Source organism: Chrysemys picta, chromosome 2 (assembly GCF_011386835.1).
Source record: "Chrysemys picta bellii isolate R12L10 chromosome 2, ASM1138683v2, whole genome shotgun sequence".
NCBI classification, from domain to species: Eukaryota; Metazoa; Chordata; order Testudines; family Emydidae; genus Chrysemys; species Chrysemys picta.
The window spans coordinates 190,200,447-190,228,439 of record NC_088792.1 but is presented as its reverse complement, the minus strand read 5'-3'; the positions used below and the strand labels follow the sequence as shown (position 1 = coordinate 190,228,439).

The following is a 27,993-nucleotide window of genomic DNA, read 5'->3' as shown; positions in this document are numbered from 1 at the left end:
AATAAACTGACAATTGCATCCCTAAGGTGAAATTCTCACTGCCTGGTAGTTTTGTCTGAGGAAGGACTATAATATTTGGTCTTCTGTGTTTATAGGAAGAACACTTAGGGTCAAAATCTGGATTTATGTTCATTCGCTTTCAGTGCATGCCTGATTCCGTATGTACATTGACACACATGCATTTACCCTCTCTCCTTCATGGTGCATGTGACGGGCTTGTCTAGGGCAGAAGTTGCATTGTCAAAAACATTATGAGCCATGTGCCCTATGGAAGAGACAGGATTCAGCCTGGATTTAGAGACAGGATTAATACCTATAAAGGGGATTTTTTTCTTAATTGAGGCCACTGGCTCTCTAGCAATGATAGATATCATCTTATCTCTCTATATAGAGTTATACAGGGTGATTTGCTGCTTTAAGAGAAAGCAAGGTCCTGTGCACCTGTGACTCATTAGCTAGCTGCCATTTAACTGAAGGCCTTTCTGCCTAAGAAGGGAGGGAGGCCTGGTGAGTCAAAGCTGTCTGAGAGACACAAACAAGGGCAGGTGGGAGCTGCCTGAAGGAGAAAGCAAAAATCCAGAAGGAAGTAGCAGCAGCAGAGGAGAGTTGGTATAGACAGCCACTGGAGAGACCAAAAGGTTGATGGTGAGCACTGGCCAGAGCTGAGTAACCCCTGCTGAGTTAAAGGAGAGCTCAGGCAGAGGTCCTAGGAAGAAGGGAAAGAACCAGCCTGATTAGAGGAAGCTGAGCCCAAAACAAGAGGGCTGATGCTGGAGGGTGGATTCCATGAGAAGGGGTGGGACTCACAGGCAGGAGGCCTGGCTGAGTGGAACACGGCAGAAAGCCCCCTTGCAGCAGGCCTGAATGGATTTCTATGGGAAGCTGAGCTGAGACCAAGAGGTTGGTCCTGGAGAGACATTCCCTGAGCAGGGAGGGGTAGGACTCACAGGCAGGGTGGCACTCTATGGGGAGGAAACCTGACTTCAGGCTAGAGGAGAAGACTTGTGGGAGGGAAGTTGGTCTTGGAACTCTTGAGTAGAATGCCTGTGGAGTGGGGCCCTCAAACAGGAGCTAAAAGAACTGTGACCAAGTGGCTGATGATTCTTGAATGGATGGCCTGGAAACAGGGACCTTTGCAGGGGATGGCAGGGCTGCTGTGTTGTTTTATTTTAGGGGTTTGAGAGGAGTGGTTTTTATTATTGATATGTTGACAGTTGATATGAAAAAAGGGGTTGAATTTGCTGTTGAAAGAGACAATATCCCTTTGCATGGGTGAATGAAGGGGAAATTGAGGCAGGTACACTTGTGGTGTGACCTGCTGCTGGAAGGTGCCTCTGGTGATTGGCAGTCTCATGACATTCTCCTTAACTCCTGACCTGAACTCCACAGCCAGGGAATGGAGCATTGATCAGACTACATGTCTCTGGAATACTCCTCCACAAGCCAGGATGGGTAGAAAACTTTATCTCTGCTTTGTATGATTCTTATTGTTCGTTGTGTCTGTGAAGGATCTGGGACTAATCTGTTGTCATTTTTTAATAGTGTATGTGAGCTCGTTATTGGGATAGGTGCTGTATGTCTAGATTGGGTTATTGCAACTTTTGTGCATAGGTTAGGTTAGTTTAATAACAAAGCTGTTAGAAGGAAGGCAACACAATGGCTCTAGATAAGCAACCTTTTTGTAAATGCCGTAGGGGTCATTAAGAGACAGTGCCTGAGCTATTAGCTGGGAAGATGCTGCTTCCAGGCACCAGACAAGTTACAAGACTTGTGTTGCTAGGGAGTTAAAAGATCAAAAGGATACTAAACCGTTAAAAAATGTCTCTCTAGAGAGAAGTGGGAGGTAGTTGTCAGACTGCTGTTTGTGGAAAACAGACAGCTGCAGAGAGAGAGAGAGATGCATCTGGAGGGTCTGAAGAGTAGTAGGGCTTAAAGTAAGACAGACATATATAGATTTTAGTATTTTAAAATTTCTTTTCTCTTATGCTGGTGGTTCCAAGCTCCCAAGAGAAAACCTTGCAGGTGCTGAAGCCAGTTGGACCCGCTGAGGAACCAGCGTCAGTATACAGAATGCCGTAGCCCAGCAGCTGGTCTGAGAGGGAGAATTGCAGGATTCCACCCTGACAGAGGGGAAGGCCTGAGCTGTAAAGGGGTGCACTCTGACACCAGAGAGGGGTCACAAGTACAGCTAGCTATGTAACCATGATGGTCTCCATCCAGAATTCGGTCCTTTTGGTATTTTTAAAATGTCATATTAACTCACATGTATTTTGAGCCTTATTAAATATCTAATAGTAGAGGACAGAGATATTATAAAGCTTAATATTTTTTATGTATTAGAAATGTCTTGTTGAATAATGGTGGCAAGCTGCTAACAATGACTGGAGGACAGGACCATATTTCATAATAGGCCAGTATTTCATGACTACAGAAGATGAGGAGAGGGAGAAGGAAGCCTTATAATTAGACCTCAGAAGAAGGATGGGGAAAAAAAACCATTGCTTAGAAAGCCTTTTATTTCACTTAATATAATGCGAAAGGAAACAAAATAAATGTAAAATGCATGTGTCTGCAAGCTAGCAAACAGTATGTAGCCACAAGCCCTGAGAGTTTAGAGCTGCTCTTGGCCAGCACTGGGGAAGTTGAGCCTCAGGCAGCCATGATCACTCCTGGTGCTCCTCCTTGAGCAGCAAGGTACACAATAGTTGGTGTAGAATTCTCCTTTAGAGTCCCTGCCCCACACTATGGGGGCCTCCTGACTACCCAACCCCTTTCAGCCAACTTGTTCCTTAGGGAGGAGCAGGAGAGAGCAATGTACACATTAGAGTGCAGGGATCATGAGGATTGCTGTAGTACAGCCGCCTAAGGCTAGACAGAGAAGCCTGAACAAAGGCAGCACACAAACTGGCCTTCAATAAACAGCTGTCTGTGTCCCAGCTACAAGTCCGACATCGGTGAGAGAGCATAATATAATATACGTGTAAATAGGAAGACGGACTGATTTGTATTCCAACCAATTCCCTACGTTACAAATGCTTTTGGGCATGATTTTATTAGGATTCCTACAACTCACCCCAAAACATTGACATTGACTATAAAAGGGCTTCTCAATTTTGTCTCCTAAAAGAACTCTTATTTCCAGGCAAAATGTTAGCACAATCACCAGGAGAGTCTAAAACCATTCTGAAGAGCATTAAAAACCTTAATTCCTTTGTAATATACAATGTAATGTACATCATCTTCATGGTATCATGCATAATTAATTACTAGCGCTAGGCCCATATTGCAAAAGACTGTCTCGGCATCTTCGTGTGCATGTGTGTTAAACACCTTCAGTTTGTCTGTTCAATAGTATTTTATATTCATCATCATGAAAGTTTACTATCAGCAATGTAATGGAAACAGAAAATGTTAAGTGGATACTGGAGAACATTAATGTAGAGTGAATTTTGCCATCATAATTACACGTGTTTTCACCAGAAGCCTTATTCACAGAGTTACGCTTATCCAGTCAGGAAACAGAAGCACAACATATGACCATGTGTCGGATCTACGCCTTGAATACTGACAATGAAATGTTCTTGACGTATGCAGGAGGTCAGACTAGATGGTCACAATGGTCCCTTCTGGCCTTGGAATCTATGGAATTATGAAACTATGAGTAGAAATGAAGTATTCACAGATTATTTGACTAATTGTGACTAGCAAATGAATTTGAGAACTGGAAAAATCTAATGGACAACTGCAAACTCAAAAGGAGAACTTTTATTTAAAAAAAAAAGATTGGAAATTATTCAGACATCTCTAATCACCACCTCACCTTAGTTAAGACTGATATATATTTTTACATAATCATACATTCCTCTATTTGTTTAAGAACACAACAGGAAACCTCTCTTTGCTCAGGCCTTGCATGCATCACCACAAATCAGTGCTAGAAAAGTAGTGAGCTGGGACATGATTGTTAGTGATGAGAGACCTAGTTAGGTCAAACTTTCAATGGAAGTCTAAACTTCAGCACACAAAAGGCACATTTATGCACACAAATAGGATATTAAACCATGTGACAAATCTGGTTTTTAATACCCTGACTCATTTCCAAATACAACGATTGTTTCTGCCAGGTCTCTTGAGACTATGCAATTGATTGATATTCAGACACTTTATATGCAAATATCTTTTCAACAAATGTGTGGGCCTTTAAATATAATGGCTTTAAGGATGGTTGCTTTCTTTTGTAATAACTACTGAACACTTTTTTTTTTTTTGCAAATTTTGTGGATGTCTATATTAGGGATGGGTAACCAGATGCACAGAGGAGCACTAAATGTGGGATTTTGAATGTCAATGGGATGTTTACTCCTATTTCACTTAGACATTTTGAAAATTCCATCCTTAAAGACAAAGTGCATGACTGTGCAATTTTCTCTCACAGGCATTGCAATTCCTGTGACTGATGGAATCTAAAGACTGCTTCCTGTCTCTGTCCCCCCAAGGGAACAGATTATCCCAATGGGCCAGGAAGGAGTTGGGGATCTGGATTTGTCTCCCCACCTCCCCCAAACACATACACTGGCCAATGCATCCTGCTAATGGATGGTGCAATTTTTCCCTTTTCCCCTAAACCACACCCTATTCAGGATTTTTACTTAATAGCATAATCTACTTTTTACAGTCCAATTCAGTCCTTATTTAACTGTAAATCACAAGTCAGAATGCTGGCCTATGATGGCTTAGGCAGAACTCAGGCTGAAATATGCATCTCAGATGTCAGTGGAGAGTGAGAGGTGTAGATGTAAGGACTGAGCAAGAAGGAGAAAGGTGGGGGATTAGCCTAAGTAAAAGGGGTGTGTATTTGTGGATACAGGGATGGGATAGAGACAGAGCAACTAACTGCTGGTGCAACTTGGCATTGCAGCGTTTAACACAGTGGTGGCCAACTTCTGGCCCGTCAGGGTAATCCGCTCACAAGTCGCGAGACAGTTTGTTTACATTAGAGACTAACAAATTTATTAGAGCATAAGCTTTCGTGGACTACAGCATAATATATGCATCCGAAGAAGTGGGCTGTAGTCCACGAAAGCTTATGCTCTAATAAATTTGTTAGTCTCTAAGGTGCCACAAGTACTCCTGTTCTTTTTGCGGATACAGACTAACACGGCTGCTACTCTGAAACCTTTGTTTACATTGACCATCAGGAGGCACGGCTGCCCGCAGCACCCAGTGGCCGCGGTTCACTGTTCCTGGCCAATGGGAGCTGCGGGAAGCGGTGGCCAGCATGTCCCTGCGGCCTGTGCCGTTTTCTGCAGCTCCCATTGGCCGGGAACGGCGAACCGCAGCCACTGGGAGCTACGGGCAGCTGTGCCTGCGGATGGTCAATGTAAACAAACTGTCTTGCAGCCTGCCAGCAGACTACCCTGACGGGCCACAGGCTGCCCACCACTGGTTTAACAGCTTGTGCAAAATAAAGTTGCCCTAGGCTAGTATGAATCACATGGATTCCGTGAAGCACCCATCAGTATTCCCCGCAAACATTGTAGTGCATACCACTTGGATATAATACATGTGTAATTCATGTGCAGTTGAGGTATACACACTGTCACTTTAACACACATTTTTCAGAGTGAAAACTGACTTTAATCTCTTTCCCGACAGTGGCTATTGTGCTTCCTTAACACTTGAACCCCAGGAAGCTATTACTGCGCTCAATTTAAACTTTTAAGTCTACACTTTAAAAATTGTCATCACGGCTTGTGTACGGCCTGGACCTGGATGCCAGTATAATAGTCTGTGTGCCTAGATGATGGAACAGCCAAGTTATGAAGCTTTGTACATAAAAGCAGGTAGTTAAGTCAAAACTTAAAAAAATAACTTGGTTTAATTTGGGGGACTGCATGTTGTAAACACACACAGCTTCCAGTTTAATCTGTGGTGTTATGGCAACAAAGGGCTACTTTAAATCACATTTCCAGTACAGCTGAGCTAGACGTGTTGGTATTATGTTTGAAATCACAAGCCTACTCCTGTTCCGTCTTCAAAGTTGGTAGGACTTGTTTTCCATCATAACTTGAGGCACTGAACCCAGAGTGTTTCTGTGGTCAAGATCTAGACCAGGTGACACTTGGTCATTATTTGTACAATTACAGCCTTAGGAACATAACAGTTACCAGAGTGGATCAGACCCAAGGTCCATCCAACCATGGTCAGAACCAGCTAGCTGGGAAGGAGGTGCAAGAAACTTTGCAGTAGGCAGTTGTGTGGTAATCTGCACCCCTAAGAATTAAAGATTGTCTTAAACCCTGAAACATGAATTTATATAGCCCTTCCAACACACTGTCTTGCTTTTTTTTTTAATTTAAAGCATTAAATGTTATAACGGTGAATATTATTACCCTACCTTCTGCACTGGAGGCCTCAATTCTAGCAAACACTTAAATCCACAGACTTCAATAGGGCTACTCCCATGCTTAACCAGTGCACTGGGAGAAACTTCACTGAAGTCAATGGAATCACACTGATGTACAGCTGTTGTGAGAAGGGAATTGGACCCCAGATGACTTCAATAGGAGTTGCACCTTTTCCCCCTCCTCTCATGATTGGGTTAATAGATGTGAAGAGCAGGTTTGAGATGCTACTGAGAAATGTACTGTCATGTAAAGTGATTAGATTATTTGTTTTAATCTTGTATCACTTCTTAGTACAATTACAACAGAGGCAATTTTTTGGAGTTAGTCTATTGATCACATGTGACCAGTTGAATAAATCAAAAATATAGACAATTTTGTTCTGGTATCTGTAGCAGCAGGTTTATACCTTACTAAAGATATTGTTCTCCCATTCTCAGAAAAGGCCTGTTTTCTGAGCTTGGATACTCAGTATGAATCATTGGATATATTAAACAATAAACTGACTTGCTTATTAATATATTCACAGCTGATTTTATAAAATACATACAAATACAACGAAGAGAGGGAAGAGCATCTTCGCCAGCAGGCTGGCTAACCTAGTGAGGAGGGCTTTAAACTAGGTTCACCGGGGGAAGGAGACCAAAGCCCTGAGGTAAGTGGGGAAATGGGATCCTGGGAGGAAGCACAAGCAGGAGAGCGCAAGAGGGGAGGACTCCTGTCTCATACTGAGAAAGAGAGACGATCGATGAGTTAGCTTAAGTGCCTATACACAAATGCAAGAAGCCTGGGAAACAAGCCGGGAGAACTGGAAGTCCTGGCACAGTCAGGGAACTATGATGTGATTGGAATAACAGAGACTTGGTGGGATAACTCACATGACTGGAGTACTGTCATGGATGGATATAAACTGTTCAGGAAGGACAGGCAGGGCAGAAAAGGTGGGGGAGTTGCGTTGTATGTAAGAGAGGAGTATGACTGCTCAGAGCTCCAGTATGATACTGCAGAAAAACCTGAGAGTCTCTGGATAAAGTTGAGAAGTGGGAGCAACAAGGGTGATGTCGTGGTTGGAGTCTGCTATAGACCACCAGACCAGGGGGATGAGGTGGACGAGGCTTTCTTCTGGCAACTAGCAGAAGTTGCTAGATCGCAGGCCCTGGTTCTCATGGGAGACTTTAATCACCCTGATATCTGCTGGGAGAGCAATACAGCGGTGCACAGGCAATCCAGGAAATTTTTGGAAAGCGTAGGGGACAATTTCCTGGTGCAAGTGCTGGAGGAACCAACTAGGGGCAAAGCTTTTCTTGACCTGCTGCTCACAAACAGGGAAGAACTAGTAGGGGAAGCAAAAGTGGATGGGAACCTGGGAGGCAGTGACCATGAGATGGTCGAGTTCAGGATCCTGACACAAGGAAGAAAGGAGAGCAGCAGAATATGGACCCTGGACTTCAGAAAAGCAGACTTTGACTCCCTCAGGGAACAGATGGGCAGGATCCCCTGGGAGAAAAACATGAAGGGCAAAGGGGTCCAGGAGAGCTGGCTGTATTTTAAAGAATCCTTATTGAGGTTGCAGGAACAAACCATCCCGATGTGTAGAAAGAATAGTAAATATGGCAGGCGACCAGCTTGGCTAAACAGTGAAATCCTTGCTGATCTTAAACGCAAAAAAGAGGCTTATAAGAAGTGGAAGATTGGACAAATGACCAGGGAGGAGTATAAAAATATTGCTCAGGCGTGCAGGAGTGAAATCAGGAAGGCCAAATCACACTTGGAGTTGCAGTTAGCAAGAGATGTTAAGAGTAACAAGAAGGGTTTCTTCAGGTATGTTGGCAACAAGAAGAAAATCAAGGAAAGTGTGGGCCCCTTACTGAATGAGGGAGGCAACCTAGTGACCGAGGATGTGGAAAAAGCTAATGTACTCAATGATTTTTTTGCCTCTGTCTTCACGCACAAGGTCAGCTCCCAGATTGCTGCACTGGGCAGTACAGCATGGGGAGAAGGTGACCAGCCCTCTGTGGAGAAAGAAGTGGTTCGGGACTATTTAGAAAAACTGGACGTGCACAAGTCCATGGGGCCGGATGCGCTGCATCCGAGGGTGCTAAAGGAGTTGGCGAGTGAGATTGCAGAGCCATTAGCCATTATTTTTGAAAACTCATGGCGATCGGGGGAGGTCCCAGATGACTGGAAAAAGGCTAATGTAGTGCCCATCTTTAAAAAAGGGAAGAAGGAGGATCCGGGGAACTACAGGCCAGTCAGCCTCACCTCAGTCCCTGGAAAAATTATGGAGCAGGTCCTCAAGGAATCAATTATGAAACATTTAGAGGAAAGGAAAGTGATCAGGAACAGTCAGCATGGATTCACGAAGGGGAAGTCGTGCCTGACTAACCTAATTGCCTTCTATGATGAGATAACTGGCTCTGTGGATGAGGGGAAAGCAGTGGATGTGTTATTTCTTGACTTTAGCAAAGCTTTTGATACTGTCTCCCACAGTATTCTTGCCACCAAGTTAAAGAAGTATGGGCTGGATGAATGGACTGTAAGGTGGATAGAAAGCTGGCTAGATCGTCGGGCTCAACGGGTAGTGATCAATGGCTCCATGTCTAGTTGGCAGCCGGTTTCAAGTGGAGTGCCCCAAGGGTCGGTCCTGGGGCCGGTTTTGTTTAATATCTTTATTAATGATCTGGAGGATGGTGTGGACTGCACTCTCAGCAAGTTTGCAGATGACACTAAACTAGGAGGCGTGGTAGATACACTAGAGGGTAGGGATCGGATACAGAGGGACCTAGACAAATTAGAGGATTGGGCAGAAAAAAACCTGATGAGGTTCAACAAGGACAAGTGCAGAGTCCTGCACCTAGGACGGAAGAATCCCATGCACTGCTACAGACTAGGGACCGAATGGCTAGGTAGCAGTTCTGCTGAAAAGGACCTAGGGGTCACAGTGGACGAGAAGCTGGATATGAGTCAACAGTGTGCTCTTGTTGCCAAGAAGGCTAACGGCATTTTGGGCTGTATAAGTAGGGGCATTGCCAGCAGATCGAGAAACGTGATCGTTCCCCTTTATTCGACATTGGTGAGGCCTCATCTGGAATACTGTGTCCAGTTTTGGGCCCCACACTACAAGAAGGATGTGGAAAAATTGGAAAGAGTCCAGCGGAGGGCAACAAAAATGATTAGGGGTCTGGAGCACATGACTTATGAGGAGAGGCTGAGAGAACTGGGATTGTTTAGTCTCCAGAAGAGAAGAATGAGGGGGGATTTGATAGCAGCCTTCAACTACCTGAAGGGGGGTTCCAAAGAGGATGGAGCTCGGCTGTTCTCAGTGGTGGCAGATGACAGAACAAGGAGCAATGGTCTCAAGTTGCGGTGGGGGAGGTCCAGGTTGGATATCAGGAAAAACTATTTCACTAGGAGGGTGGTGAAACACTGGAATGCGTTACCTAGGGAGGTGGTGGAGTCTCCTTCCTTGGAGGTTTTTAAGGCCCGGCTTGACAAAGCCCTGGCTGGGATGATTTAGCTGGGAATTGGTCCTGCTTTGAGCAGGGGGTTGGACTAGATGACCTCTTGAGGTCCCTTCCAACTCTGATATTCTATGATTCTATGATTCTATGATTCTATGATTCTGCATCAGAGCTGAACACAAGATTATATAAACAGAAAGGCCCCAATTCAAGAAAACTGTTAAGCATTCGCTTAACTTTCTGCATATGCCAATGACATCAATGAACTCACTAAGATTAATCACAAGTGTAAAGTTAATCACGTGCAGAAATGCTTGTAGGATTGGGTCCTTAGACGTGATATAACTTGAATGCCATAATTAGAGTCTGGGTGCAAGTAGAATCTTTCCCCAAGAACAGTACTTCCCGGCAGAGTAATACCAAGTTGAAAAAAATCTTTACGATTAAAAAAAAAAAAGGCACTAAAATTGAACATGCAAAATATCTGACTATGAGCATAAATAGGGAGCTATGCATGCATCTGCATATTTTGTGTATTCAATTCAGGAGCTTTAAAAAAAAATTGACATAGCATATTTTCATATTTGTTTCTATTCTAATTTTTAATGTTAAATTAATATGAAACTCTAATGAAACCCTACGGTCCTGGGAGCTTTCAGAATTTTTCACTTCAGGTTTTTCCTTTCAAACTGCAGTAGATTGGACTCTTGTCTCTCTTTTAAAACTGCTGGTTCTTTCTTCAGGAAAGAATCCATACATTGAATGAACAAGGTGTTCTAAAAAATATTCTTTTCCTAACACAGTCAAACTTAAATGTCCTCAACTTGTCTCTATAGGAAAAATAAAGCAGAAATAAGCAGGCATTTCAGAGTGCTAAGCCCAGTAGGTTTTTCATTAATTAAAAATAAAGTAAAATTGAAAGAGGAATAATAACAATTATAAAAGTGCCCCTTTGACATGATTTGATGAACAGGCTAAGAAATTCTGATCATGTTGAATCAAGTGAAAATTCTTCTTACACAATTTGAAAGATTATCTTAAATCAGCATTTATGCCTTTTAATAATTTATATGTATAAACCCAATTATGAAGATGTTGGGTGTAATCTCCCTGTGCCTCAGTTTTCATATCATAATCACCATTAAATTGTCTGAAAATCTCAGGTTACATAGACCATACTGCTGGGGTCATGGTGATCCCAGATTTTTTTTTTTTTTTTTGAAACTTCTTATGAGGGCAATGACCAAACAACTGAGTGTAAAACATTGTCAAGTAAAAACAAAAACCCTGATATCCTCCAGCCTTGAGCCCTGCAAAACATTTCACACAACCCCATTGGTATTAAAATGTAAATCTAATCTTGTGATGTGGATAAGAGAGCTAAAGTTTCTGAGGAAGGTTATTAGAGCCCAACTGTTTGCCTTCACAAATAGAATGAAATACTGTCTATATTTTTCATTTACTGTATTTGTTCAGAGAGCAAACAGAGTCATAATAAGCAACCGGAATAAGAACTAATAATCCAAGGAGTCATACCTCCCAAAGGAACAAAAAAGACATATTAACATATCAATATATCTTGTTAATTTAGAAGCCACCTCTGTTTATTAACTGTGCACTTATTACCCAGGATGCAATGAAAAATTATTAGACTTACTATAAGCCATCTCTTATTTCAATTTGAAGCCACCTGAATTTGAAAATCACAGAGGGAGAAAATTTAATTAATGTTAATAGAAGCTATGGTTTGTAAATGAACTTATTCAATGTTTGTGTCTCTACTGTAAGGGATAAATATTAGCTTTCAAATTCCGTGACTCTTGGAACCTATTGTGAATTCTTTTTTTGTTTATTTATTAACTTTTAAACTTATGGAGATATATTGCAACATACTATATGTATAAAGGGATTATATTCCTCAAACAAAAGATACATAAAGCCAGGTTCTATTTTCTCTTATACCTGTGTAAACTGAATTTATTTCCATTGACCGGGGTGAAGTTAAATAAAACTTACAGACTGGAGTAACTGAGATCTGAATCTGATAAATATACATTAGCTTACATTTATTCATATAGGCTAGAGTGTGGCATTTAGCTCACAATGTTTAGCAAGCAGTTGGACAGAATCACACCGCTGCAGGGAGAACAATGGAGGCTTCCTACCTCTCAAAGCTCTTTACAGAGTGCAATAAACTTTCACCTCTATGGTGGGACAGCCCTGCTGGTTAGTGCATAGGGAGAACTGGGAGTTTTGCCACTGAATTGTGCTGGAGCAGAATCAGACCTTATTTGAAGAAGTTGCTCCCTTTGAAGAACATCCCACTGCAGCACTATGCCTCCCACACACCGAGCCAAAATCTAGCCTATAGTTTGAGATAATTAAGGTAGAAAATCTTGATTCTAATCTCATTTATTTCTTATCTCACTCTGGCTTCATACCAGTTTAACTCCATGAGCTTCAGTGGAGCTACTCTTATTTTACATATGTTTGAGCCCTGCGACTGATCAGACCCATAGGTATTGAAAGACTGCATTTTCTAGTATTTTGTAAAATATTCTGTCCATTACCTTAATGACTAAGTCCCAATTCCAATTTCAGTTATGGTTTATATGACAACTTTAATCTCCTTAAAATTCTTTTGTTATTCATTAAAAGAGACCTGTACATTCATATTCCAGTACTCTTAACTGGATTACACTATACAGTCACAAGCAGAAATGAAGCTCTCTTTTTCATGCAATACTTTAACATAAAAATATTTTTGGACAAGATCAGTACAAAACAATTCCATGTGTATGTGACATTCAGTTTGAGAATGCATAATTAACTTAGCTCACAGACTCATTAAAGTTTTACTTTTAATTACACTTATTAAAGTATGTCAGCATGGGGGTCTTAATTTAATCTATCATGTCCAAAATTCTAAGAGGAAAAAAAAGGAAGATTGATATGATCTACCTAGTAAGTATATATCCATGCTGAAAATATACAGCTAATATCTTTTCTTTCTTATCAGAGGCCTGATATTTCTAAAATTTTACTGACTGTCTGAAGAGCAGTAAAAAGAATGATACTTTCTGGATCAGAAAAAGTGTCACTAAAGATCCTCTTCATTCATGAGTCAGTCTTTATGATAAAAAGATGGATTGATCACAAACTAATATGAGATGATTAACTTTTCCCAAATGCCCTGGGCTTGGTAATCAATTGCAAGGACAAACAACATAAAAAGATGAACATCATGCCCCTATGTAGTCCAATGGTAATTGTTTAAAAAAAATCAGAAAAAGAGAGACCACAAATTATTCACCAGAAAAAATTATTCAACAAAACAGTACAATAAACTAGCCCAAAAATTGTTTGATTTACCATGAAGATCAGATAATTTCTTTAAACAAGACTAGTAATTAACACTTTAAAAATGTTTTTCATCACTAGATCTCAAAGTGTTTTATGAAAGATGGGCATCTTTTAGCACTGGCTGAAATGAGTCAAAAAAGCTTTTGAAGGAATAAATGAAAATTTCCATGGAAATTGTTTGCTTTCATAAAAAATCTGAATAAAAAATCAGTAATTTTCGGTTCTCTGTTCCCCAAAACAAAGATTTTTTGTTTTACAAAAAGTTATTTTTTTCACCATCTTTATCTGCCATCCCCATTTCTCAGATGGGGAACTGAGGCCTAGATATGTGACTTGTCTCAGGACACACAGCAGGACAGTGGCAGAGCTAGGAGTATTATTATTATTAAAGCTGATCGAAAAAACTTTAGTGGAACCATTTTCCAGCAGAGTTTGGTTCCATTCAAGTCAAATGCAGTTCCATTAAAATAGAAATGCTTCTTGAAATTTGTGGGGATTTAATCAACAATTTGTTTCCAAGAAAAAACAAGAGGGAGAAAACACAAAACCGTTCTGACAATGTCAAAATGTCTTCCCAGTCCAATGTTTACATAACAAAACATTCTGAGTTTTGGAACTACTTTTTAAATTTTGCACTTTATAGTATAATATAGAATTGTAAAAAGTCAAAATCCAACTGAAACATTTTGATCAATCCAAAGTGTTTTTTAATTTTTTTTTCCTCTGTAGAGAATTTTGAAATATTCAGGTTTAGTTCCAAATTGGAGCTAAGCCAAATGTTGAAATCTCAAAATCATTTATGAAACAGAACTTCCATCCCTGGAACAGACCTAATATTTATCTTGTGATAGTTCCTAGAGACCAATCTGGCCAAGGCCCCATTGTCCTATGAGCTATACAAACATTTAGAAAATGACAGTCACTGTCCCTAAGACTGACTTGAATCTGTCTCTTGACTTCCAGTTCAGAGCCGAGTCCAAGGAACCACACGGCCCACCCTTCTTACCATATTAACCTGCCTTTCTAAAGATAAAGCTGGATTTCAACTATATGACTGTTTAAAAGATAAGTGTTATGACATGTAAAAAAGCAGCAGAGTATAAGAACAGTACAAATTGTACCAGATATATAAATACTTCCTGAGCACTGTTTTATCATCATTCACTAACCACTAGGAGTATTTATAATTAAATTAATTTATAAAATACTAAAGAAAGGAATTGTCTCTTTCCCAAAAATCTTCACTTGATTATAGCAATGCAACCTGCGGAAACCTGAAGTCGTATTAAAATAAAAGTAAACCTTCCTTTGTTGAATAGATTGCTCTTACTGAAATATAGTTATTTCCAGGCTCAGTACAGAATATGAGTGGATTGCAATGATTGGTGAAACATATGAAGATGTATTTGGTTTAATTTACAGCAGTGGCAGACTAGCTGAATGAAATGAATCCTGAGGAGGGACTTGATCAAAGAGGTAGACAGGGCAGCAGGCTATAGAGGGTCAGGAGAGATATTCCAGGGATATCCAGGAAGGTTCTGGTTCAGAGAAGGGGCTAAAGACAGTGTCAAGGTGTAGTGGTTTAACAGATCATAGGGTAGAAGTTGGAATGCATGGAGAGAGGAGCTGTAATTGGGGCACAGCCTTGGAAGTAAAAATGAGCAGGGTGAATTGGATGCAGAAAGTGATCAGACACCCTTGCAAGTATCAGAAGCAGAAGAGGGTGCTTAGGGTGGTATATGAGGAGGGTATTTTCATTAAAGTTAACATACTTGACAGGAGGGTTTGAGAATCAGAGAAGCTAGTGAGGCGGAAGTGATGACTAGCTTATGGATCATGGTTTTAGCAATAGGAGTAGAGTGGGTCTAATTGCTTTTTCAAAAGGAATGAATAACTGAAAACGTTACCAAATCTTCGATTATTCCTAGTTGTGATGCAAGAAGGCCATAATTCAACAAAGCACTGAAGAACATGTATAACTTTAGGCACTTAAGTAGTAACACTGAAACTAATGTGACTACCAATGTGCTTAATTACCCACATGCTTATGTGCTTTTCAGGATCAGGGCCCAATTTAGAAAAGAGTGTAGAAGACACCAAATAAGTTGTGTAAATTGTTATCTAGGTTTGCAGGTCTGCAAGAAACAATTTGATAGGGGAAAAAATAGGAGAATGGGAATAGATTTGAATAATTATCTAATATGTCAATTCTTGAAGCTATTAAATAAAACTGTATAAGGTGTAGGGTTAGAAGTTTGTGGTTTTCCTTAAATAAAGAATCCCTGTTAGTCTAGTGAACAAAGCGGATGGGCTCAGGAGAGAAGTATTGGGTTTAAAATTCCTGGGGGGCTGGGGAAACTTTCTATAAATATATATAGTGGGTGTTTCTGTGGTAGTCACACAGATCAACACATTCTCATCTCTTATTTTTCTACAAAAAGAAAAAATTGTAACATAAATTATTTAACATCAATAAAGCCGAACTCGTTAGGTTTAAAAAAAGTCAGTTGTCTCTAGATACAATATTTACAATATAGACTAGCTAGAAAAAGTCTTGCCATTTTAATGGGTATGATGGCAGGTAAACCCCACACCGCCATTGGGGGGATTAAAAGAATCTGGAAACTCAATTACTATATTCAGTTGCACCTGGATGAGGGGCCAGGACCAGTCTGGGATGAGACCCAGCTGTGGAGGGCTGGGTGACTACTATAAGGGTAGGGCTTCAGGGCAGAAAAGGCCCAGGGAAAAATAAGCCTTGGGTTACAGGCTAGGAAATCTGGACTTTGGGAAAAGGCCAAGACAAAAGGGATTTAAGCTGTGAGATAAGAGTCAGGATCAAAATGAAAATGGGTGGGGTGGGGTGGGGTGGAAAAAAAGTGACCAAAAAATACCAGACACCTGGTTCCTGAAGGATGGGCTGGTGCCATGTTAGTGAGTCATTAAAGATTTTTAAGGTGTTTTAACCACCTTCCCAGAAAGGGGCAGCCTGGCGAGAGGGCTCAGGAAAAGACATTATTATCCCAAAAGGGGTAGACATAAAATGTGACCTGGCTGGAATGATGAGTTGCAAGAGGATCCAGACCACTGCAAGGCTCAAGAGGCTATTGACAGGGGCTTCCAAAGGAGAGGAGGGAAGCCTGCTATGCCTGTACCTACCCACAACAGGTATCTGAGATGAATGAACTCCTTCCAATGGAGCCTTTAGCCTTTCTCCACATGGTCCATAAAACTGCAGCTGGGTGGACTTAAGGAATAGCTCTTCGATTGCTTCTTATATTAAGACTTCCATAACAGCCCCAAGGGTTTCAGTAGGGGCAGGATCAGGTGTTGGTATTTCTAAGTACATGTTTTCTTTGTTTATTTCTGTTCATTTATATTAATATTGTCCCGGCCTGTTTTTGCTTCAGAGGCACCACAAAACTGGTATTCTGCCAGCTATGTAATTAAATACCGTGAAAGGACCAGGTGTGGCTCCTTGAGGCACTGAAATAGACTGGGTAAGTGATGCCAACTACAAACATTAATACCTAAAGCCATGTAGATCCCTGAACTCCAGTATCAGATATGGGGAGTTATGCAACCCCTCCTTACTTAGGGCTGAACCTAAAAGCTCTGTCCACCCTGTAGTGCCATCCTTTAATAAGTGTTAAATACTGGTAAGAATACTTGTAAGGTTACACTGGAGAGAGTCTCCCATTTGTTTTCAATGTAGGACTTATGACATAGCTCAGGATACGGTTAGGCAGAAGCTAATACACATGGTATAGCCTAGAGAACATCAACAAGGAAGAAAGGGGCAGATATTCGAGTTTCTCTTTACATCACATGTTTTGAGGGGCAGAGAAAATGAAGTGGTAATTATTTTGTCAGTGCATAATTTCTGGCTACCTGATGAGTTAATTTAAGAGACCGCAACAAAACAATGGAGGGGTGCTTGCAGTTGTCATGAGAACCTTCAAGGGCTTGTCTGCTGCCTGCTGTAATTCTTCATTTATGCGCAGATAAAAATCCTAATGTCTGATGTGAAGAATGCAAATCAAGAATTTACAACTCATCTAAAATGCGAGAACATGGTAGAGTCAATATGCATTCAGTGAACCATGAATTTATCCAATTAGATTTGCTACTAGGCCAATGGTTTTGACTAGTTCAGTCACCATGTTTTTCTAACAGTTAAAAAGAACAAAAGAGAGCTTAATAAACTTCATTAAAATAATAGGACTTTGTAAATGTGAGCAATTTTGTCATTGCAATGGAAGTAATCAAATAGTATTTCGATACCAAAACTTGTATAATCTGCTTTCTCATTAGGGTAAAACAATTCACTGTGAAGTCTCTTTAATCATGATTATAGCAAGGCCTCCCAATCTATACCACATACGCATTTAATAAGTGCTGTTGTCATTCATCAGATTCTAATAGCTGTAAACAGTAGCTGTGATATTTGTCTATCCCATACTTAATTGATTACTAGGTTAATAATATTACTCCAGTGCAGTTTCATTACAATGAATTTGCCTCTGCTACACTTAAATATAGATAACTATTTTAATTCAAGAACCTGCCACACAGTAACACTGATTTTTAAAATAACAGGCCTGATTTGCCATCACTTTGCCCCTTTTGTAGTTATTTACCACAGAGCAAATTAGATGTAAAATGCTATCAGATCAGTATGGGAGAAACTAACACACTTTGCATTCACTTTGGACAGGTATAAATGGCTACACAGAGGGGAGAGCAATGGTAGTCAGGCCTTGGACAGCTATCACTCAAGCAATTACCTTCTCTGGATGAAATCCCGGCCCCACTGAAGTGAATGCGAATTTTGCCATTATCTTCCATGGGACCAGGTTTCACCCTCTGTTTCTGGAACTTTAATCACTTCCAGAAGAGCAGCCTCCTAAATACTTTGCTTCCAGAAATAATAATCGACTACGTTTAGTGACATAGCATTGCCCTGCAGGTAGATATATAAATATCCATGCTGCCTTTGAGCCAAATTCCCCAATGTTTGTGGATATTGACAGCTATATTTCTCAACAGGTTGCATGGTTTTTAGCACACTTTCTGAGGATTCAGAATTTCCCAAAGAGATAGCATCGGTTGAGAGGTATTTGGAGTAAAATATACACATTGCGCTTTCCCTCCTCCCCCTCCCCCCAGCCCCAAACACCCACTTACTTACTGTATATGTTGTACTGTGGCATTTTTCCTGCAAATTGGCATTTCTGGAAATAATATTAGCACTTGTGTAATCATTCAATGTTCAGCAATCATTACAGCTTTATTCAAAGCAAAACACATAATTGCCCCACAGAAGGAACAGAATAAACCTGAAACAGCACGTCTGGCCCCCTTTGTGCTAAAAACTCTTCTCAGATTACCCATAGCAATAAAACAACTCCTCTGTTGCCAGGAGCTAATCATTTTTTCCAGTGCTTTCACATCAGTGTCAGAAGTACACTTTTAGGTGTTGTGCTTCTGCAAATTATGTATTCAAAAGACCAAACACAGGGCAGCAGTTAAACAAAGGCAAAATGGGGGTCAAGGCAGTGAAATGCCTATGGCCTCAAACCTTCTTAAATCAAGATTGCAGTTAGTCCTGAGATAGTGGCCAAGGGAAAGGAGAGGCGCTACAAGGGACCTTTCTCTTATGCCCGTGGCCAGGGACCAGCCATAATAGTAGCTGGAAAGAGAAATGAAAGCTCTGCTCTTGATAGCACTTGTGATGGTATTAACCCCAAACATGGAGACAGTATAAGAGATGAATCTTGGCCTTATCTATCTTCACACTCGAGCAGTAGAGGTGAACTGGCATGAATAGAGTGCATGCTGCACCCTTTCAAAGAGTATTGGAGCTCTACCGGTAGTGTATGCTTTTTCACACCCTTGTAGAATGTCTGTTGAGCTAAAATTCCTCTGGGTTGGGATTCCTGCTAGCATCTCCTCATTTTCCCACAACATGACCTGAAAAAAAAAATCTGTTTAAAGAACCTCAAACCTCTGACTCTCCTTTAATGCTTGCATCTTTAACATTGTACACATATTGCAAAACAGATGTATTCAGCAAGCTGCTGCATATCCTTTCTAAGCTTGACACTTTAAAAGAAAGTTGTCTTTTCTCTGCTTTCTTTCTGACTGTCATACAAGTCAATACCTCCAGAGAACAAGACAAGAGGAGGTGAAGGGGTATGAGTAAAGATAGATACAAAAAGCCTTGAGTAGTTCATCATCTCATTCACCAAGAATACACTGTAAGTCCTTATCAGAAGAGTGTCTATTTCTCAGCTTGTCAGAGCCAGTGAGAATAAGTGATTACCTGTCATGAACATTCTGGGAGGGGAATCCACTCATTCAAACAGCAGTCATGTGTTTGCTCTCCATCAATCTATCCAGTTGTGTTCTTTTAATCCCCCCCGCCCTTTTCTTTTCTTTTGCCAGAAACCAGAATCATTTGAGAGCTGAAATCTTGCATCCTTGTTCTGTCAAACATTCCCTAAATATTTTTGCCTCGTCATTAGTAATAAAACTGCTGAAGTCCAGGGCGTATGTGCATGTATGTGTTTGCAATGACAAGGAGAGAAGAGCTGAAGGATGGAGGGTTGCAGCTATCAATATTTCATAAATCTCAAAAATATGGGGAGTAGGAAATCCAGGCTTTTTATTTTTTAAAGAAATTACATAATTTCCTCCCCTTGACACACATAGCATGTTCAGAATCTCCTCTTTTCATTCCAGCTTCTAATTTATACGACATCATAATTAGAACTGACTTATTGGTTCGCAGGCTGTTCTAAAAAATTGGGGGTTGCTATAGCACTCGGGATTGATTTAGAAAATTTCTGGATTCTACAAATGACATTAATGTAATAAAGACATGGGTCCTGTCAAGACAGAACACAAACTTCCCAACCCTACTCTTGAGTCCTGTGGTAAATGTGTCTTCACATATATCATGTTTTGAAAACTGGGCCAACATATTTTATTCTAATTGTGATCTCAATGATAAAAAAACATATGAAAAGTTATTTGATAACTTTCATATGATGTTATAATAACAAACTTTGATGGAAAGTATGTCAAGTTGCTTTCAATAATGAATGTTATAAACAGGTGCAAGAAAACCAGACAGACTAAATTAGTCAAAAAAACTGAAACACATCTGTGCAGGGCCAGCACTTCCATTAGGCGACCCTAGGCGGTCGCCTAGGGCGGCAGGATTGGGGGGGCGGCATTTTGCCGCCCTCGGCGGAAATTCGGCGGCGGGGGATCCTTCTGCTCCGGGTCTTCCGCCACCGAATTTCCGCTGGCCCTTCACTTGCTCTGGGACCCGTCGTCAAAGTGCCCCAAAGATGCAGAGCAGAAGGACCCCCGCCGCTGAAGACCCCAGGCCCCCTGAATGCTCAGAGGGGGAGCGCTGCCGCCTAGGGTGGCAAAAACCTTGGGGCCGCTCCTGCATCTGTGCATGCAGTCCTAGAGCTTGGGGTGAGATGAAGATTATGAAGTTCCACAAGCATTCCAGTCAATAGGATGAAAAACAAACCTGCTCACTGTGGGATCCTGGGTTTTGATTTGTCCAATATTGGGCTAAAGTCTAGCTACAAAATTTAAAATCAGCTAGAGATAAAAAATTCCTTGCAGTTTGGGAGCATTTGACCTGGATATCTGACATAAATTCATATTTTTCAAAAGTGGCCTCTAAATTTGGGCTGCCTCCATTTTTTTGGAAACGGACTTTAGATATCTAACCCAAAATTTTCAAATGTGATTGCCCAAAGTTAGGCACCTATAGCCAAACTAAGGCACCCAAGCTAGTAGCCTGATTCCCAGAAAATCTGATTTTAATTGGCAAAGTGAATGTTCACAACTTCTGAAAAAGTGGGCCTCAGGTGTCTGAAAACAGATCCTCCTCCCCTCCCCACAATGTTATAAGACATTTTTGGAAATATCTCAGAACATGAGGTAAAATAAAGCCTACAAGGGCCTGGAGTTCACAGTGTACTAGGAGAATACTGAAATTCTAGCCCAGCAGCGGCTGTATTAGCATTGCTCTCACTCAGCAAGCTTTGAAGAGAGCCTGGCTCCTGCCTGTAAATAGTCACTATGAGCTTGTTCCTGCCGTGTGACTCAAAGGCTTCAAATGATCAATAAAGAGGGGGAAACAGGGCTCTTAGCTCACCTCCATTTCTTTTTGTAACTATAATCAGTTCAGAAATAATTTTTGTGTTTGTTTGCTTTTTATAGAACACAAAAACTAGTTGTTTGCTACTGTTACTGCCATCCTGGACAAGAAGTGGGCCAGGAAAGACAAATACCAGATGTAAAAGCTGCAACTAGCACTGCTGCAGGGCAACAAGGCAGAAGCACAAAGACATAGCAGCTGGCACAAGACCTAATCCAAGTCTCATTGGAGCATCACAGTGTGGTGTGGGCTGAAAAGAACAAGGAACTATGTAGGCATTTGGAGATGTGTTCTTTGAGTTCATAATCATCATCATCATCATCATCATTATAACAACTGTATGCAAGTTCCAGAAATGCTTTTAGCTGAGTTGGCAATTATGCAGCACTTGTAATCATATATGCAAGAAAATCTTGTAAACTTGCCACGCACATCAGGCTTAAACTTGTGGCACCCAGCAAAAAACAGAGCTTGGTCAACTGGAAGTGGTACCCTACCTGCTATTGCAGCTGCCAATATAAATCCATAATTGTGATAGTAACAGCAGCAGCATTGCTCCTCCCTGTAAGTCCCATTATGACATCCTTTCATGCAAAGATTAAGTATAGACACTCTCTCAAAGAACTGTGCAGCAGACCACAAAGCTGATGGGTGAGATGATGTCCCAACAGCCCTTTTCATCAATGGAGGACACTGGCTTTGGGCCGCTGATGGACTATTACGAGTTCCAAACCGAGAATGAGAGTCCTTTTTCCTGATCACTGGTGACTGATATTCATGGGAGCGCCTAAACCTCTACACTTGGAGCTGGGTGTGTGATACCCAGCTTGAGAAGACATACTCATGCTAGCTCTAATTGAGCTAGTGTGTAAAAAGAGTAGAGTAGTCACAGTAGCATGGGCAGCAACTTGGGCTAGCCACCTGAGTATGTACCATGTGGTCCAGCTGGGTTTGTACTTGGGATGGCTAGCCCCTCCTCTCACACTCCACCACCTGTGCTATAGTGGCTATTCTCCTATTTTTCATAGGCTAGCTCCCCATAGGCTATATTTTCAAAGACAGCTAGTGCCAGTATGTTTCCTCGAGATGGAAATTACCGCCTTAACTCCAAGGGTAGACTGTCCCTCTTTTGGGCTGTCCTCAGGATGAGTTCCATACATGCCTGCCTGTCGTGGCAGCTCACAGGAGCTGCCAGTTAATTCTGTCACCTCTTCCTCCTCTGGTCTTTCCACCACCAGAATCTATTCATCAGCCCTAATCAGGATTACATGGCTAGAAGATGGGCAATTTAAGATCAGTTTCTTTGTCACTGATAAACAGTGTAAGTGAGAAGAGGATTAGGATTGATATATGTACTTGCAGACATTTCCACAGCTTGGCGAAAGCAATTAACCAGCTACCGGTAGCTCAGGGTAACTTAGATATATCCCAGTTGCACTCATTACAGAAGATGAGCATATTCTGAAATGCTGTGTTGTATTTGTTGCCTCAGCTGATTAAGTAAAAGCAGGCTGTGGAACATGACATGGAGACATAAATACTTAGCATGACACTAAGCTGCTGTCAGTAGTTATCAGTGGAGCCTCCAGTCAGGGATGAATGATGTGCTTGCAAACTCAGATACTGCACAATATCAACAGTCTGTCTCATCTCTTTGAGCATATCCTCCAATGTTACATGGTTCATTTCCTGAAACTGGCCAAGAGGAATTCAGAAGAGATCCCAACTAATATTGTATCTCTCTGTGTGTAGCCCCTCCCTGGAGGAGTGCCTCAAGCCTGCTCCCTATTGCTTTCTAACTGGAGTGGCTTCTGTCCCCCACACCCCTTCTTCTTGCATGGGTTGGGTCCTGGTTTCTTTATTTCAGTGCCTCCACATCTCTGTGCCTGGGACACACAGAAGCTATCCCTTTTGGAAAATAACTCCTCCTCCTCCTCCTCTATTGACAAGGAATATAACCTAGTGAATATATGTATATTAATATGTTATTATGTATAACATACAAAATGCAACACAATACAATAATAGAAACCCAAACAAATGAAATGCCACCCTCAAAAAGAACAATAGAACACAGGGAACTTTGCTGAGGAACTAAAGGCTCTAGGGAAGGAAAGGATTAAAATTAACTGAAATGCTAAAACACCAACAATATAACAAATTCCCAACCTCCCTGCATTCATCACTGACTGTACGCAACCCCCTAGCTACCTCCCTAGTACTGTTTCAGGCAGATGGAACTTGAGGATAAGTCCTGCAATGAGTGCTGCAGCACTGTGAACATTGGTTGCATTAAACAAAAAGAAAGGGGTTAGGGTTCTTTCCTTGCTCCTGGGGTTGGATTTCGGTGGAGGTCTTGGTTGGCTGTAGGTACCCAGCACTGCTTTAGTTCTCTGCATCCCTGATCTCTGGTCTCTGCAGGGCTGGCACTCCCATAAACTTCACAATAATTCAAAATCCCTCTTTGTGTGGGGACTGGGAGTTGATTAGCAACTCCCCAGGGTCTTCCCCTCCTCTTCCAGCTCCAGACTCAAACAACCCAGTGTCAAACCAAAATTAACCCTTTGGTCTCTGAGGAAGCTTATCCATGGCCACTGAGGGAATTGATCAGTCCTGGCTCCTCATTGCCCAGCAAACTGTGTCTAAGTAACTCACTCCATCCAAATATCCCCATTGGTTTGGACAAGTTTCCAGTCTATTCTGTCCCTGCCTAGGACCCTAAACCGGCAGGAAATGGTGTTGGAAGGCTTTTGGAACTATTGTTGCTGTAATTCAGAGGCTCCTCTAGACCCTTAGAGGCTCAGCTCTGTGTTCCAGGAGCTTGCAAACTTCAACAGGGGTTGCGTGTATAAGGCCAAACATTCTTAAAACTCAGAGTGATTTCATTTTCTCTTTCTGGGTTTCCTAGGCACCCTCCCAGGCACAGGTCAGTTTTAAAGACTTTTGCAGCAGCCATTTCCTAACATAGTGAAAACACTATCAAACGGCAATACCTGCTTAAATGAGTTGTGGTTTTTACTCTCCCTTTCATGCTCACAGAAAGCAGTGATTAAAATTTTGAAACTTAGTAACTCTCTGGAGGAAAAAAATGTATTTGTATATGTTATCTGCTCTGACTTGTTATATGTGTCATGCTGCATCAAATTCTGTGTGTCGTCTGTCTGAAGGGACAGTCTGTATGAGAAGTGACTGATCTAGTGGAAAATACAGCATAAGTAAAAAAATATATAGCTTTGGGAATATATTTGTCTTTGGGTTATACAACTTTTTAAAAGAATGTAGTTTCTTATGATTTTTCTGAAAGTCAACTGCTACCAACAAACTACCCTGAGTTGCCTGTTCACCTGTGTCTTGGTAGTTTAAAAAACAAACAAACACAGCCACATGGTTAAACCTGTCCACACTTAACTAGCAATTTGTCAGTCATTTTATATTCCCTACTATAATTTATACTCAATGAATAATTCAACTAACCCTACTTAATTATTATATTTATAACAAATAAAACATAGGTTTTGTATGTTTATAACTTTAGATTTTGGATACAACTGTTCATTCATATTCCCCAAACGTAGGCAGATTCATCTGCCTACATGTGAACAATCTTGTATTTCGGGCTCAAATTAGGCAAATCAGTGGACAATTATACAATTTGCATGCACATATGAATGGGCCAGTTTTCTGAACATGCCAATGAATGATGCACTGGCAAATTTTGCAGGTGCATTTGGGGAGATCCAATGATGATTTGGTCTTTAGTTCATGCATAAACTTTTAATTCCTTAATCATCAATCTTTTAAAATTTATTTTAATGTAATATAACCTATTGACAGTTGTTGGAGGTTATAAAGACATGATATAAGAGGTTTTGGAGGTATGATATCCAGAGAGTAAGGACAGACCAGTAGCTAGGACATTGACCTGGGACTTGGGGGATCCAGGTTCCATCAGCTTCTCCACCACTTACTTCCTGTGTGACTTTGGGCAAGTCACTTAGTCTCTCTGTTCCATATCTGTAAAATGTGCGAATTGGTACTTCACGAGAGTGCTGTTAGGCTCATAGGGTACTATGGTAATGGAGGCTATATAAGTATTTAAGACTGATAGATATCTGTGTGACATTGCACTCTATATGATTTTATGAAAATATGCTAATGAGTGTGAATATAATGTAACTGGAATATGCTTCATGCAAAAGGTCTCTTGTAAGGTATCTTACAAAGCTTATACTCTACTGAATGTGTTCATCCTATTTGTATGAATGTATCATTCTTGTATCTGAAACTAGAAATATGAAATATAACTGAGGGTCTATTGTAATTATGTAAAGTGTGGGCCATTAATGGTGGTTTGGCATCTTGATGGTTCCCATTAACCAGGACAATTGTCTGTAGATGGCTCTGTTTTACTTGTAAGTCTTCCTGTATAAGTGTGTGCTGGCAAGTGGGTAATGAAGTCTTACAGTGACATGTGATCATGTCACCTGAAATGGAATCCATCTTTAACCTGGTGCTTTTCCATTTAGAAGGGGGTGGGGGACCCAGAGAGACAAAAGATTCCCGCCTTGTTCCAAAGCTATATAACGGGGTGGGGCAGAACAAAGGGGGCTGCAGTCATGAGAAATCCCCTAGCTACCACCTGAGCTGGAACAAGAGCTGTACCAAGGGAAAAGATTGTGCCAGACTAGGAAAGAAACTTATTGAAACATCTCTGAGGGTGAGATTTTATCTGCATTCAGTTTTATTAGAGTATTAGGTTAAGACTTGCGTTTTTTTATTTTATTTTACTTAGTAATTCACTTTGTTCTGTCTGTTACTACTTGGAACCACTTAAATCCTACTTTCTTTATTTAATAAAATCACTTTTTACTTATTAATTATCCCAGAGTATGTATTAATACCTGCATTTGTGGGGGGAGAGGAAACAGCTGTGCATAACACTCTATCAGTGTTATAGAGGGCAAACAATTTATGAGTTTACCCTGTATACACTTTATACAGGGTAAAACTGATTTATTTGGGGTTTGGACCCCATTGGGAGTTGGGTATCTGAGTGTTAAAGACAGGAACAGTTCTTAAACTGCTTTCAATTAAGATTGTAGTTTGTGGGACGTGGTTCAGACCTGGGTCTGTGTTTGTGGCCGGCAAGTGTGTCTGGCACAGCCAAGCAGGGCTCTGGAGTCCTAAGATGGCAGGGAAAGCAGGGGCAGAAGTAGTCTTGGCATATCAGTTGGCAGTTCCCAAGAGGGTTTCTGTCATCCAACCCATCGCAATCTGTAATTCAAATTTTGCAGCTGGGCAAGAACTGTCCTCTTAATAAAACACGTGGAGTGAGGAAGACTGTTAGAAAAGGGAAGGAAGGAGAATACAACCAGAGCCACATACATATATTTTTAATCCTCTATTTTCATTCAGGTGCCACTGAACATCTGCCTAGGCTGAAGTACACCAGAATACTTTCCTAAAATGGTACTTTTTACTTTAATCCCTGAATGATCAAGCTGCTATTATTCTGGCTTGTTAAAGAGCAAGAAAACAGAGACATGATTAGTTATAGCTTAGCAAGGCTCAGGCCTACCTCTGTACATAATAGAAGATAATGGCTCGGAGAGTACAGTAAGAGCTTTCTGAAAAGCGGGTCCCACCCAGCTAAAATTGAAAGATGCTGCAGGGTTAAAAAATTAGGCTACAAAAATTTAAGATTGATACAGACTCTTGAGAGAGATTCTGTTCATGAGCTTTGAACAGCCCCTGTGGGGAAGAATGGATTATTTTAGATTTTCCCCCCTCCAACAAATTGCCTTATTTCATAATCAAGTGTTATATCTGCACACATGCCAAACGAGTATATGCTGATATGCTTTGGTTGTGAAGGAGTATAAAGAGTTTCAAACATTCCTGCAGGCTTCTCAGCAATATTGTCTGCTTATCACACATACACGTGTGAGCTGCTAATACAGCTGTGATTGTAAAAATTTTTGATTAAAAATATATCTTACGCCAATTACAATGGACAGCTGATCATCAATAGTTCTATAAAGGGAAAGAATTATGGACTTAGGTCTTTTACCTTATAGGGCAAGTTTTAGAGCAGACAAAAAGTGCAGTAAATGTGTTTGTGATAGGACATCATTTTTTTTGGTCCTTTGTGTGAACATCTGATTTATAGATCATAGCTGTATTTAGCCATACTCCAATAGTTATGGGTCTGTCAGAGATTCAGTTACAAGCCCATGTAAATTTGATATATTTCTAAAAACAAAATCCCCTCTGAATAAATTTAGCTGGGTTTGTATGTGAGAGTCAGGCTCTAATAGAAAAATGTGCTATTCCATCTGTGATTCACCTGTCTTGCTGCTAATCTCTGTATCTTCAGATTTTCACTGCTGATTCTGACAGGAAACCATAATTCCTACTGAGGTGATGACATATGAGCAACTTTCCAGATGCTAATTACAGGCTAAGGGCCTGATTTTTTCACTCCATTTTTTACGATTTCAGCTAAGTGACTTGATTTCTTTGTGCGTCCTAATCTATCAAATTGTAAAATTGGAAAGTAAAGAACCAGATGTTGTAA

At 40.9% G+C, this 27,993-nt stretch overlaps 1 long non-coding RNA gene across 1 annotated transcript; it reads left to right on the top strand.

Moving 5' to 3' along the window:
- Positions 1-494: 494 nt before the first annotated feature.
- Positions 495-27,993, top strand: LOC122174706 (uncharacterized). Its single transcript, XR_006176876.2, has 4 exons — positions 495-645; positions 16,639-16,728; positions 18,278-18,344; positions 21,479-27,993. It is a non-coding gene; the product is annotated as an uncharacterized LOC122174706 (long non-coding RNA).